The sequence below is a fragment of the Ruditapes philippinarum genome, unplaced genomic scaffold (genome assembly GCF_026571515.1).
Source record: "Ruditapes philippinarum isolate M1 unplaced genomic scaffold, ASM2657151v2 ctg2699_1_1_1_1, whole genome shotgun sequence".
Classification (NCBI taxonomy): Eukaryota; Metazoa; Mollusca; class Bivalvia; order Venerida; family Veneridae; genus Ruditapes; species Ruditapes philippinarum.
Genome location: NW_026859132.1, coordinates 195,407 through 211,611, shown reverse-complemented (window position 1 = coordinate 211,611; position 16,205 = coordinate 195,407). Strand labels below are relative to the sequence as shown.

Here is a 16,205-nt window from a genome sequence, read left to right as displayed (position 1 = left end):
AAAAAAAATCGTTGAGCATGATATTTATAATTTTGAACTTTAAGCAAATTTAAACTATTATATGTTTACGTATGCATACATCTCCAGTTTAGCCTAAGTTGTTGAACGAAATTTATTATTTAAATATTTTTCGCTTCTTCAATTAGCAAGGTAATTAATTCCTTATTAAATCATAGATAGCGATTTAGCAAAGTCTTAAACTTTTCTTTAAAATTACAAACTGAAATCAGGGAATTTCATAAGCCATTCTATAATCAGTAAAATAAAGGATCTTTCTGAAACGTATACACGTCCAATTTCCTAAATAATCTAAAGGAGTTTCTAAAATAAAAATTTTACTTAAATTTCTCGGATATTTCAGACCTGCATACTGTGCTTCCTCCCATTAAACATTTTACAACAGTTAACACTGCTTTAATTTTTTTATTTATTCTCTAGTGTACAGCTAATTTAACATAAGAATTGTCTAGTGTACAGCTAATTAAACATAAGAATTGTCTGCAATATAAATGACGTTTTATTAGTTTTGTCTAAAATAACGAGACCACCAATCACGCTGACGATCCCTTATTCTGACGTGCATGAATACAGAAAGACACAACATAAAAACACCGAACCTTTCTGGTACTCTCAGTAAATTATGTTCAGTGTTCGTGACAGTATATATGTATGAATATTTATGTGTTCAATTAAGTTCAATTGATGCTCATGCATGTATCTTTGAATATTAATAAAGATATAGTAAAACATATGTAGCCAACTGTAATTTTTTAAAATTCCCTTTAATATACCAACATTTAGATAATAAACAATAATAAGGAAATTTTGTCAGCGACGCATGGCGTCAATAGAGTTTGGTTTGAGGCATTTTTACTGGTGAAGAAATCAGTAAGAGTGCAAATATTAAATATAAACACCAGTAAACTGACTAAGAGATACACAAACTACTGTTTAGTAATTGACAGATACATATAGAGAAAGACATTGAAACAGAACATTGGAATTCATTCCATTTGATGATTATGTATCCAAGCCATATTTCCAGAAAGTCTCTTTTAAAAGACTTTTCCAATGATTTGTTACTTTATCAATAGGCATAAAAGAGAAATCCTTTAATGAAGCACATATTAATGCGTATATGAAAACGTCATTATAAGGTACAAATAACGAAATTAGACAGTACCATATAGAAACGTATTTTCAGTGTTTGTAGTTCAAACCAATTAATGCTATGTCATTATTAAACAAGCGCCGAGTAATATGAAAAAAACTCTTAAATAATCTATGCAAGTAGAAGCAGGTTTAATTTGGCCGAGTATCTTTTTAAAGATACTTTTTGTACGCCAGATCATTTTATCATTGCATCATTCATATTGATCCAGTTGTCGAGAGCATTAGATATCGGCACCCTCCACCGTCTACAAAGAAGGAAGACTAGGTCTTTTTAAACTGTTAAGAAATCTTATATTTTACATTACTCCAGTTGCAGTTAATTTTATAGAACTACTTATTCTCCTACTCCCCCTTTAAAACAGATTATTATATATTGTCTGCGTTATTTAGAATAAGTAACCTTGTTCGTGTTTTGTGATGTGCAACCTATGTTAGGGTTATGTTACTTAAGATTTGCTGTTGTTTATAGAAAAATGATATTTCCACATGACTAAAATATGTTCTCAAGGTAATTTCCTGTTGACATATGACTTGACATCTTTCATAAACTGCTTCTGACCCAAATCAATAAACTATCACACAGTTTATATACTAGTATGCTATATTAAGATAAAAAATTATTCATGCCATTGTTAGCTCACCAGAGCCGAAGGCTCAGGGTGAGCTATTAGTATCAAAGGGGGATGCTCCGGCGTCCGTCGTCCGTCGTCATGCGTCAACAATCGTCTTCTTCTCTGAAACTACTGGGCAGATTTACTTCAAATTTGGTCTGTAACATCCTTGTGACAGTCACACTTGAAATTGCTCATGTCATTCCAATTGACCCCTTTTAGGGGTCAGCAGAGCTAAAAATAGAAAAACCTTTAAACATCTTCTTCTACAGAACTAATTGATGGATGATCACCAAACTTTGTCTGTAGCATTCTTGGGTAGTCTTTTACCAAGTTTGCTCATATTAATTTGATTGGCCCCTTTTAGGGGTCTCTAGGGCTAAAAATAGAAAAAAACCTTTAAACATCTTCTTCTACAGAACTAATGAATGGATGATCATAAAACTTTGTCTGTAGCATTCTTGGGTAGTCTTTTATCAAGTCTGCTCATATGAATTTGATTGGCCCCTTTTAGAGGCCGCTAAAGCTAAAAATAGAAAAACCTTTAAACGTCTATTTCTACAGAACCAATTGATGGATGATCACCAAACTTTGTCTGTAGCATTCTTAGGTAGTCTTTTATCAAGTTTTTTCATATTAATTTGATTGGCCCCTTTTAGGGGTCTCTAGGGCTAAAAATAGAAAAACCTTTAAACATCTTCTCCTACAGAACTAATTGATGGATGATCACCAAACTTTGTCTGTAGCATTCTTGGGTAGTGTTTTATCAAGTTTGCTCATATTAATTCGATTGGCCCCTTTTAGGCGCCACTTAAGCTTAACCCATTACTTCATATACACGCCTTTTAACGCCTTTTTCACCCCCCCCCTTTTTGTTGTCTCAAATGATGAAAAAATGCCTTATTTAGGCCCCAAACACTTGTTTTTGTTTGAGAAATGTTGTTAAAAAAGTGACCTCTTTTTCGGCGCGGCCCCCCCAACCAAAAGATACATCAGGGGGTTGCCAGAAGGGGGATGTGCCCCTTCTGTTTGGGGGGTTTGAAGGGGGGGGCGGAGTCCCCTCATCGCCAAGAAAAATTTTGGACTTGGGAGAGGCTGTAAATGACCCCAGATTGATCATAAGGTAACGTGTAACCAACGCTGAAAAGCATTTGACTCTATCTCAATCCATTGAGAAAGTGCAGCACTTTGAAATCAATTTTGATGGAAAAAAAAATCAACGCAAAATAGTGATTTTTGGCAATTTTGAGATGTCCCCTCGTTGCCATGGTAACAGAAAATTTAAGCCTGAGCATGTTGTTGCAAGTGCAATGGTCCAGTCAACATTTGTGCCAAGTTTGATTAGTGTTGAAGCAGTTTTTATAGTATTTATAGCAATTTGAACTTGTAACGGGAGACTTTTCAATGAAAAACAGCCATTTTTCACAAAATGCTCATGAAGTAATGGGTTAATGAAAAAAAATAAAAAAATCTACAAAACAACAATTTTTCTTCAAATTTTATATGACAGGCCATGTTTAAACATGAAAAAACGCGATTTAGGGTAATTTCAAGTATTTTCATCATTTTCAGTTAACCCATTACTTCATATACACGCCTTTTAACGCCTTTTTCACCCCCCCCCCTTTTTTGTTGTCTCAAATGATGAAAAAATGCCTTATTTAGGCCCCAAACACTTGTTTTTGTTTGAGAAATGTTGTTAAAAAAGTGACCTCTTTTTCGGCGCGGCCCCCAACCAAAAGATACATCAGGGGGTTGCCAGAAGGGGGATGTGCCCCCTTCTGTTTGGGGGGTTTGAAGGGGGGCGGAGTCCCCCTCATCGCCAAAGAAAAATTTTGGACTTGGGAGAGGCTGTAAATGACCCCAGATTGATCATAAGGTAACGTGTAACCAACGCTGAAAAGCATTTGACTCTATCTCAATCCATTGAGAAAGTGCAGCACTTTGAAATCAATTTTGATGGAAAAAATCAACGCAAAATAGTGATTTTTGGCAATTTTGAGATGTCCCCTCGTTGCCATGGTAACAGAAAATTTAAGCCTGAGCATGTTGTTGCAAGTGCAATGGTCCAGTCAACATTTGTGCCAAGTTTGATTAGTGTTGAAGCAGTTTTTATAGTATTATAGCAATTTGAACTTGTAACGGGAGACTTTTCAATGAAAACAGCCATTTTTCACAAAATGCTCATGAAGTAATGGGTTAAAATAGAAAAACCGTTAAATGTCTATGTCTAGAGAACTAATTGATGGATGATCACCAAACTTTGTCTGTAGCATTGTTAAGTAGTCTTTTATCAAGTTTGGTAATATTATTTTGATTGGCCCCTTTAAGGGGTCTCTAGGGCTAAAAATAGAAAAACCTTTAAATATCTTCTCCTACAGAACTAATAGATGGATGATCACCAAATTTTGTCGACAGCATTCTCGGGTAGTGTTTTATCAAGTTTGCCCATATTAATTTGATTGGCCCCTTTTAGGGGCCACTAAAGCTAAAAATAGAAATACCGTAAAATGTCTATTTCTAGAGAACTAATTGATGGATGATCACCAAACTTTGTCTGTAGCATTCTTGGGTAGTCTTTTATCAAGTTTGCTAATATTATTTTGATTGGTTCCTTTTAGGGGCCGCAAAAGCTAAAAATAGAAATACTTTTAAATGTCTATTTCTACAGAACTAATTGATGGATGATCACCAAACTTTGTCTGTAGCATTCTTGGGTAATCTTTTATCAAGTTTGCTCACATTAATTTGATTGGCCTCTTTTAGGGGCCGCTAAAGCTAAAAATAGAAAAACCTTTAAACATCTCCTACTTCAGAACCAATTGATGGCTGATCACCAAACATTGTCTGTAGCATTCTTGGGTAGTGTTTTATCAAGTTTGCTTATATTAATTTGATTAGCCCCTTTTAGGGGCCACTTAAGCTAAAAATAGAAAAAAACCTTTGAACATCATTTCCTACTGAAATAATTAATAGATGATCACCCAAACTTTGTAGCATTCTTAGGTAGTGTTTTATCAAGTTTGCTCATATTAATTTGATTAGCCCTGTTTAAGCTAAAGCTTAAATGCCCTAGGTCATGGCATTTCTTCAAAATATTGTTTAAACATATTCTATGCTCAAGTTTAATATGAGAATATATTGACATTCAAACACTGAAAAAGCAGTTGCTTCTGGTGAGCAACTCAGGGCCATCATGGCCCTCTTGTTTCTATTTTCGATTATTCAATCTGTAATGATCATTTGGTAATTAACTCAACATTCATTTTATGTTAATTTATTCAGTGCAGCAAAAGCCAATCAGAAAGAGAGGTTACATTTGACCATACTAAGCCAATCAGCGCACAGCTGCATCATAACGAAGAAAAAATACAAACGTGACGATACTTTATCTTTTTGAAATATTTTTCAAAGATACTAGTTTCTTACATCCGCCTCCCCATTCAGCCTCCACTTTGCGTATTTCTCTCTATTTGGCTAACATTTGTACATATAACTTTGTATATATAACTGTAAATTTGAATATAGAAATCAAAAATTATTATTGCTTGAGGGTGTCATATTTGCTCACAACAATTATTTACATGCCCTAATGAACATGCTTATTTTTATTTTTTATTATACTTATAAATTAAAAGTTTTGTCTCACTACTTTTATCTTTATTCCATTAAAAACAGCACAAAGTGCCTGATTCTATGATAAAAGAATTGTTTTCAGTTTTCACAATATTGAATTGGATCTGAAGTTCCAGGTCAATTATTGTCGTAGTCATGACTTGAGACTATTCAGAGAATGTTAACAACTCTCCATAGTATATAACGTCTATAATATTACGTGTAATCAGGAATATATCGTATTTATTAATATTATTGAAGGTCACTTTTTATGTTGTTCTGATCAAGAGAAAATGTAATTCTTTTCATTTGGAACACCTACTTTAGTTTCGTAATTAAATTAGAGAAAACAACAGTGAGCTTATCATATGTTTTGGGAGAACAAACACCCTATTTGCAGTTAAATTATAGCGACTGAATGGTTGTTCATTCGGTGGAATCATTTTGATTAAATCCTTTTACTTTTTTATGTGAACACTTCTAACTTACCAAAATAATGTTGACATGAATAAATTAAACGTCTGATAAATATAGTTCTTGGAATACTGTAATACATCGCTGATATTTCTGAATGGCGAGTGGTCAATTATTCGTATTATCCCTGTATTTTCACCAGAGAGTCGAGACAGCAGGGAACGCTATAATTAAATGGGAACAAAATCGTGCAGAAAAAGAAGAATAATGCGTGATTAACTTGATGCAGGGGATGTTGGGAGCGCCGGAGATTTCAATACCTGTCATTCAATTGTTTGATTTAATGTTCCAAATACAATATGTGGTAGTTTAAGTTCGTCTCTGGTCTGGCGAGTGTTTCACTAACATTTCAAAGAGCCACACTTACATAAATACGTAAGTGTAGTGAATCCTTGCTCTTGATCAGCGGAGACAGACCATGTGCGACTGATAAATGCTTTACAATTTTTCATGGAAAGTAATGTCATTTTATCCGTAACTTTTTTTACAATAGCAGGTGAAATCGGCAAGTCTCGTTACTTTCCATTAGGCGGGTCCTCAAAGGTTGTGTAATCGGGAAAAGAAAAACGTTTTGTTATTATTTATTCAGCACTACTTTTTACTTTTTCCTTATTAATCTTTTCTATGCAAATTATTATTATTATCAATAATTATCAAGATAGAAAACACAAGAGAATGCCTCACTGTTCGCCTTTACTCTTTAAAAACAAACAATAACATTAAAAACACATTAATTTAGTTATTTAGTTTTAATTATGTACATCTAGAAACACATTCCATATCTCGATACCATGAATCCATTTTTTTACCTTGATAATCGTTCACATTTTTTCTTGAGTATAAAAAAGTAAGTGAAGAAAAGTAGTGCTAAATAAATAATAAAGTGAGTCCGGGTTGACTAGATATTAGATTGACTTGGTACCAGATTATTGTAGGAAATTTTTTCAAAAAAAAAATTCCTTTCTATAGTATCGGTCTGCCTTTATTGAAAAAGAACGAACAACACCTAATTGAATTCTGTTTAAGCTCAATAGAAAATAAGTAGTTAATGCGACCAAGAAAGTAGTGCAGCAGAACTATATGTATACTTTCAAACGTGGATGACTTGAAGAAAAAGCTGATGTTCAAAAAAACTTGAAATGATGATATTCAATGTTAGCTTACATCAATGGAACATAATCTTAAACGTGTACGAAAAAAAAACATCAGTATTATTACGCATTAGGCCAAAGAAAAGTTTGTGTCCATGTACCGGTATGCCTAAAATACGAAAGTGAGATTTTTGACGAAAGTGAGCGAAAGTGGGCGAAAGTGACTTTTAAAATTTGAATTGTACCGTTTTAATAGAATTTCACAGTGAATTTTCTGTTTGTGGACGTATATTATTAGCAACTAATAATATTTCTTTTCAAAAATAATCACTAATATAGTATATGATGATTTAAATGCCATTTATTTGCATAATTTCTATACACAAGTTCTGAGATCTTCCTTTCGCTCACTTTGAAAAATACGAAAGTGACTTGTAAATTATTAAATATGGAATTGAAATTTATACTAAAATTGCAGTTTGCAGACGTATATTATCAGAAATCTATAATTTTTATTTTAAAAATAATCATTATGATCTTTAATCACCATTTATTTGACATAATTTCTATATACAAGTTCAGCAATCTTCCTTTCGCTCACATAGAAAATACAAAAGTGACTTCTAAAATATAGCGTTTAATTGAAATATAGTGTTGAATATCAAATTATTTATTTCTGATGTTATATGTTTACAAACTGCAATTTAAGTACATTTTTCAATTCAAACTCTATATTTGATATTTTACAAGTCACTTTCGTATGTTTCAGTTTAAGTGAAAGGAAGATCGCTGATGTGTATTTATAGAAATTATGCAAAAAAAAATCGGGTATAAAACTTTAAATCATCATAATGATTAATTTAGAAAATAAATAATAGTAATTTCTTATAATACACGTTTACAAACTGCAGATATAGTACATTTTCAATTTAAACTCTATATTTAATACTTTACAAGTCACTTTCGTATTTTTATATGCAAGTGAAAGGAAGATTGCTGAACTTGTATATAGAATTTATGCCAATAAATGGCGATTAAATCATGATTATGGTTATTTATTATAATACATATAATAAGTTGCTAATAATATACGTATGCAAACAGCAATTTTACTGTAAAATTCTATTAAAACAGTACAATTCAAATTCTAAAAGTCACTTTCGCTCACTTTCGCTCACTTTCGTCAAAAATCTCACTTTCGTATTTTAGGCAAACCCTCCATGTACCTATGTACAATAAATTGAATATAAATAAGGTGTAATTTTGTAGCAGAGATGCTGAAAAGTTCACATATAAGTCAACCGAAGGGAAATGAAAGTATTTATTGTATATATTTAGCAATTTATTGAATAGCATTTTATGCCACCGCTGATTTTTTTACGTCGATAACTCAAGAGGAAACAATGGATACAATATGTGGCCTTAAAAAGGCGTACTATTTTCGCAAAAAATGGTTCGCAAACTATCATAGAATCAAAGCGTTTGAAACAAAAATATTATTATATAAATAATAAAAAACAAGATTACAATACAAGTCTTTCAAAAGTATTCTGGAATTAACGGATGCAAACTTGGTTTTGACTAATAAGAAGGGCACACCCGCCATTGTTCGGACCATCGACAGAATAACGTTCGTGTTTTTCAGATTTCTCCATCCAAGACATAGATTTGCTGATGAATAACATCGCAAAGGTTTGTGGAAATGCTTTTATTTCTTTGTTCAAAATCGTTTTGTGTTTGCAGATGTTAATTTGTTAGACAAACGAAATTAGGTCAAGGATTGTTTACATTATTGAATTTACAGGTAAACTCGGCCCTATACCAACTCGGGACAGGTCAACTCGGTCCTCTATTAAAACCATATATTAGGATATAGATTGTTTAGTTAATAACATACTGTTTGAAATTATCTTTAAGATAAATTATTATCTTAAGAAGAGATATCAAGACAATATATGTTAAATATTGATCAATAAATACAGTTTTTAGATTGAATTTTTGTGACAATGAATTTTATTGTATTTAATACTGTTTGTTTTTTAATATGACAAATGCCTTTTTAACGATATTTTTTACAAAAAATCTGGAGTAGCATAAAATGCGTTTAAATTGTAAATTCTTTCTTTCTCTACAAATTCACATACAAATTGGTACTTTCATCAATAAAACTTTTCAATATCCTTGAGTAGATGTCTGTTAGTGTGAAAATGTTAAACCATGAAAGTTATGATGAAAACATATCAAAAGTAAGAAAAGTAATCATTACCAGTAATATATAATTATGGGCCGAGTTGACCCGTGCTGAGTTGGAATAGGGCCGAGCTGACTCGAGGGCCAAGTACGTTTAAGGGCCGAGCTGACCCTGATTCGAATTTACAGTGTTGACTGTTGTGTAGGATTTGCTTTTTCATTTCTATTGTATATAGACTATCTATTAACATAGAAATAAGTTTATAATATATTATATTTAACTGTTGTGTACAATTGATATTCGATAACTGTATCAAAATTTATCTTGGCCCTCTTGATTTTTATTTGGCGAGGTCCGAGGACAGACAGCCTTTCGCACAGACTGCAATTTGCAGTTGGTATAGTAATTTTTAGTGTTTGATGATCAGAAGTTTTTTTACTCTGAAAATCATGGAACTTGAATAATTCAAATCTGTGTGAAAGCGCAAAGAGAAAGAGACTGAAAATTAATTTATTATTTCTATGGACAATATTGATGTAATAAATTTGTAATAAAACATGTGGGTCAATTTCCAGCAGTAATTGAATCATGACAAAGTAGTATTTTTAATAATTTTATTTAACTTGTGGCTACTTGAAAATTTCATGCTGGATGTTTGCTTACCATTACATTTTGCATAAGAGCTCTATGATTGACATTAAAGTCCACGGGCCAATTCATTTCTGATATATCTATAATCTTTCCGATATCTTGTTATAATATAAATGACTGAACATCATTATAGAATTATTAGGAAAAAATATATATATGTTCATTCTTTGTAAAAATGTTAGAAGACTTGCAAGCTACCGACTTTATCATTGCATTTATTTATTATTGAAAAAATGCTGAACAGCTAGTCTCAACAGTGTTTATAGGCTAGAATTTTCAGTTTGCATTAGGGCCAAAATTATTAAATATATTGTTAGTCATGACGGCTTTCCCATTGCTGTCATCAAACTTTAACCTTGTTCATAACTTTTTCAGATCTTGGTGTATTGTCTTCATACTTGGCCACAACAACCCTTCAAATAGACCAGACTAAACTAAATTAACTTGACCACCATATTAACATTCAAGGTAAATGTCTAAATTTTCTTGATTTTTGCTATTAGTGGCTATAACTTTGTTATTTTTGAATGGATTGTCTTCAAACTTGAACAACAATCTTTCAGGATAGGACCTGACTCACTCATAAATGTCCTTGAAGCTTTTGTGATCAGAAGTTGTACAGAATAATACAAACCCAGAGCAATTTCATTCACTTGGTTTTGCAACTTCTGAGAAAATGGATTTTAAAGATAGTTGTTTTCTTGAAATTTCAGGACAGTATAGTAGATAGTAAAGACATTTAATACATACTGTATATACACTATAATTACTATAGTATACTATAAAAATCTTTATGCTTGGACAATTTTGAACAAATTGTTTCTTAAACAGTGTAAGAAATTAGGATTTGAATCGACTAGGCTGGTCGGACTACTAGATTGGAATATTCACTTGTCCAAAAGACATTTCACTAGCACGATTCATTTGTTCAAAACAGTTGTTTATATTGCCTCTGAAAATACAGTAGCCTGGTCGGGCTTGTTACTGTGAAAAGTTGATAGCCCGAGGAGAAATTTAGTAGTCGGGCTCTCGGACTACTGCTAATTTCGAACACTGCTTAAATTATTGATTTGATATCAACTAACATAATTATTGGGATACTATATGTATATCTAATAATAATTATATTTTATGTTTCAGAAGTTCGGCCAACATGTCAGATTTATGAATGTGAACAGCAGGATATCGATTTTAAGGATGCTTTAGGGTCAATGACAATGAAATCACGAGAGATCAAGGCTAAAATGTGAGACTGTCAATCTGACTAACCTTGAAGTGAACAAATGGAAAAAATGTTTCTTTCAATAGCATGGGCTTTTAAGGAAGAGGTACATGATTATTTAGAAGTATTTGTATATGATATTTCTTAATTATTATATTCTAGTAGCTTTTTTTTTCTTGACTTGTTTAAAGGCTGACACAGGACAGTTTATTTTAAGTCAGTGAGCTTCGGTCACTGGATAGACTATTGTCACAAAAAGCCAAATTTATAAAAAAGAATTACAGTGTATTTAAATATCTTATACAAGAAATTAGGAACAAAATTAATAGCAAGAACAATTGTGACATGTAACATGTATTAAGGAATTCAGCTTTCTTTTCCTTTTTACCTCAGGACAATTCACATTAAAATATTGAATATTCACAGTAAGCAGTGTTAGCACTCCGACATATCTGACATATATGATCATGATACTTATCATCACTTAGCTGTCTATAGCTTATCAGAATCACTCACATTTATGAATTTAAATAATTTTGAAAAAATTGCTGCTTAGCAAATAGATAAAATACTTGGGGTGTCTGTGACTGATTGGTTTAGTTTCTTGACTTTAAACCTTTAAGCCTTTCACTGCTGTAAGTTCGAGCTCGGCAAGGGTTTACAAGTGGACTTTTAACTTTGCAATTAACTTTTTCTAAACAAATATTTCAGGAAACAGAGGCGCTTATATGATAGAACAGTAAAAGCAGGAGTGAAAAGGAAAGATACATGTAGATGTGTCTTCATGTCGGAAACACTAAAGAAATAGAAATATTGTGGTTTTATAAAACTTAAAAGAAATTGGAATACCAGGAGACTGCCTGCCCTTTGCAATGTTGGATAATGAGTTCTTAGATGTGATGTCGAAAGCCTCATGAATATAGTACCATGACTTAATCTAATTAGAAAAAGAAATGACATTGAGGAGAAAACTAGTCACCAGTCTTTCACCAAGAACTAGAGATAACTTTCCAATATTTGAAATATCATAATATGTATAGAACTTTATTGAGCCACCAGTTATTTACCAGGAAAATAAGATCACTTAACTATCTTTAGCTCACCTGTCACAAAGTGACAGGGTGAGCTTTTTTGATCGCTTTTCGTCTGGCGTCCGTCCGTAAACTTTTACTTTAAATGACATCTCCTCATAAACCACTAAGCCAATTTCATCCAAACTTCACAGGAATGTTTCTTTGGTGGTCACCTCTAAATATTGTTCATAGAACGCTGGTTGCCATGGCAACCAAAAGAAAAAAACTTAAAGTATCTTCTTTTTTAAAGAACCCAAAGAGCTAGAGCTTAGACAAAGTATCTTCTTTTAAAGGTATGAAACATCTTCTAGTGAGTGTCTACCAAGTTTGTTCAAATAAAAGCCCTGGGGTCAAAATTGGCCCCGCCCCAGGGGGTCATTGAATTTCCCTATATGCATATAGTAAAAACTTAAAAATCTTCTTTTAAAGAACCAAAATAGCTAGAGTTTAGATATTAAGCATGAAACATCTTCTGGTAAGTGTCTACAAAGTTTGTTCAAATAAAAGCCCTGGGGTCAAAATTGGCCCCTCCCCGGGGGTCATTGATTTTCCTTATATGTGTATAGCAAAAACTTAAAAAACCTTCTTTGAAAAAACCCAAATAGCTAGAGTTTAGATATTAAGCATGAAACATCTTCTGGTAAGTGTGTACAAGGTTTGTTCAAATAAAAGCCCTGGGGTCAAAACTGGCCCCGCCCCAGGGGTTTCATTGTTTTTAACTATTTGTGTATAGTAAAAACTTAAAAAATCTTCTTTTAAAAAACCCAATGAGCTAGAGCCTAGATGTTTAGCATGAAACATCTTATGGTGTCGACCAAGTTTGTTCAAATTTAAGCCCTTGTATAAAAATTGGCCATGCCGGGTGGGGGGTGGTGCAGAGGTCTTTGTTTTACATTATATGTGTGTAGTAAAAACTTAACATCATGAAACATCTTCTAACGGGTGTCTTACAAGTTTGGTCAAATAAAAGCCCTGGGGTTTAAACTGGCCCCGCTCCAGGGGCCTATATATACACATGGCCCTCTTGTTGAAATATGTATGAACAAAATCTTTATCAACTTCAAGCTTTTATCGAAGGAATTTGAAATAACTTGGCACAAATGATTGTTATAATAAGACAATGAGTCATGTCAACAACCAGACCCCTACCTCCAGGTCAAGGTCGCACTTGCTCATTCAAGGTCAACTTGTCTATTTGAAAGTATATCTCGTGTCCGGTCTATAACTTTCCTATCTCTAAAGGGATTTTGTAAATACTTGCCACAATTGCTCACAATAATGAGAAGATGTGTCATGCTCAACAACAGGTCACCTGCCTCCAAGGTCAAGGTCACACTTGGAGGTCAAATATTAGCATAGCCTGTTACAGGGTATATTTCGTGTCCGGTCCATAACTTTGTCATTTATTGAAGGATTTTGAAATAACTAGGCACAAATGTTTGTTATAATAAGACGATGATGTGCAACAACCAGACCCCTACCATCAGGGTCAAGGTCACACTTGCTCATTCAAGGTCAACATTGTCCATTTGAGGATATATCTCGTGTCCAGTCTATACCTTTCTTATCTTTGAAGGGATTTTGTAAATACTTGCCACAATTGTTCACAACAATGAGATGATGTGTCATGCGCAACAATCGGTCACCAACCTACAAGGTCAAGGTCACACTTGGAGGTCTAAGATTAACATAGCCTGTTATAGGGTTTTTTTTTTGTCCGGTCCATAACTTTTTTGTATATCAAAGGATTTTGAAAACACTTGGCACAAATATTCACTATAATAAGACAATGTGTCATGCGCAACACCTGCATCCCTACCTCCAAGGTCAGGGTCACATTTCAAGGTAAAAAATTAACATAGTCTTTTAAAGGGTATATATTGTGTCCAATGTAGAACTTCTTCATAGTTCAAGGGATTTTGAAATAACTTGGCACAAATAGTCACAATAATAAGACGATATGTCAATTACAACACCTGCACCCCTGCCTCCAAGGTCAAGGTCACAATTAGAGGTTTAAAGGTAACAAAGTCTGTTATATTGTATATTTTATGCCCCGTCCATAACTTCTTCATAGATGAAGGGATTTGGAAAATACTTGGCACAAATAGTCACAATGATAAGATGATATGTCATGCACAACACCTGCACCCCTACCTCCAAGGTCAAGGTCACACTAAGAGGTCAAAGCAGGGATTTTTTTTCCAGGATTTTGGGAACATAACCCATACCATGCAACTGGGAATTTCAGCGATTTTTTGTTAAAATTGGAAAAAATGCATGACTGAAAGTTTGCAGTGATTAAATGTATGCAAGCAATCACTGCCTAGGATGGCTTCTTCAAACATTTAAACACTATTGCAGTAAAGAAGCCCTTATTTTCAAAGATTTTAGAATTCTTTATTCAATATTTATATTTTTTGTAACTTTCAATTGGGAATATTTTCCTTTGGATTGGGAAAATAATATACTATTTTCAATTGGGAATATGTCCCAATAACGGCTATAAAATAAGCCAAAAAATCCCTGCAAAGCTTAACATGATATATTTTGAAAATTCAGTATTTCATTTTATTTCTTCAATAAATTTATTGTTGCATTTGCAGATCTAGCATTGATCATAATTTTGGACTGAAAATCCTTAGTTCCCTGCCTCAATCTTTTGAAATATCACAATTTTTTGCTTCATATAAAACTTCCCTGAGGCGGGGGACGTTGGTATCTCCGTTACAAATTCTTGTTTATTTTACCAACAAGTGTTCACTTTCAAACTTTTGATCATTGTATTTTTTGTACTACCTTTTGTATAATGTTGTATTTTTATTTATGTTCTTATTCTAAGATTAGCATGGCCAACTCATGAAAGTCCAAATGATGGTCAACTTTTTTATGGTTTTTTTTGTTGTGTTGTTTTTTTTAACATTATTTACTTTATTTTTACAGTTTTCCTCTGAATCATACATTCTGTTTTAGTTAAACATGCACTTCTTGTTACTTATTTTCCCATACTTCATATTACATTGATCACGGTTTGATGTGATGGCTCATAAAATTATAACAATATCATTTCTTTGTACTTTACCTAGTAAAATATGAAAACAGAAATGCTCTTGTAAGCTAACCTGTTCTATGTTTATATGCCCATGCCATTTAAAGAATAATGACAGGGCATTAAGTGTTACCCTGTCTGTCAGTCCGGTCAGTATGTGAAATTTCCACTGAAATTTTAGTTTCCAACCAATAAGATTTGTACACCTTTTAAGGATTCAATTTATAACTGGTATATTCAACAATATATCAAAACACAGGTCAAGTATGATTTCAGTTACATTCCACAAAATTTATACAACATTATGCCTTCCTTACCAAATCATATGCAAAAAATTGATTTATAACTGATAATATTTGAATGCTTTTGAAATCTATAAAGATTTTTCATATAACTCTGGACAAAATTTAACAGTCTTTAGTGAGTTGGAGTGTAGTATGAAAAATCAGGTGTCTGTTGCAAAGATCAAGGTCACTACTTTGGATCAAAAGTCAAATAATAACTTAAAACATGAGAGTATATTTCTATATACATGGCTAGATTTTCATAACATTTATCACAAATGTTCATTTATGTATACATCTTTCTCCCCAATCTGAAGCTTTAAGGTTCAGTTCTGAATAATGGCAACAGGCTTGATATATGATGCCAGTGGGCTTGTCTAATTATGTACATATTTTGATAACCCACTCAATATAAGCATTGTTCTTAACGCAGGCATTCAAGTCTTATGGGCACATTTCTACTTATGACTATATTTTGTTGTATAATGTCAGTCTTGTATGTAAAAAATCCTTAAAACAGCACCTCCTATATTACTGGCCGTTTGCATTAAGGTGACAACAGACACTTTCCGTGGTACTCACATGAATGTCATTTAAACCAACTTATTTTAGTAATAATTGTTATTTATTTAATCTTTGTGCATTAAATGTCGCTGATCATCATAAAAAATAACATATTTGAAAAAAATGCCTTTGTAAATGATTGATTTTTAATAAAAATCCTAAAATTTTAAAACGTCCTATCAAAGTCATTTTTTATTTTTTTGTTAT

At 32.7% G+C, this 16,205-nt stretch overlaps 2 long non-coding RNA genes across 2 annotated transcripts; one reads left to right on the top strand and one right to left on the bottom strand.

The window, feature by feature from the left end:
• Positions 1-8,201: 8,201 nt before the first annotated feature.
• Positions 8,202-13,109, top strand: LOC132755374 (uncharacterized). The gene is made up of 4 exons (XR_009629195.1): positions 8,202-8,656; positions 10,182-10,274; positions 10,947-11,134; positions 11,740-13,109. It is a non-coding gene; the product is annotated as an uncharacterized LOC132755374 (long non-coding RNA).
• Positions 13,110-15,011: 1,902 nt separating this feature from the next.
• On the bottom strand, positions 15,012-15,474 carry LOC132755373 (uncharacterized). Its single transcript, XR_009629194.1, has 2 exons — positions 15,340-15,474; positions 15,012-15,223 (listed from the first exon to the last, which is right to left on the bottom strand). It is a non-coding gene; the product is annotated as an uncharacterized LOC132755373 (long non-coding RNA).
• Positions 15,475-16,205: the final 731 nt, after the last annotated feature.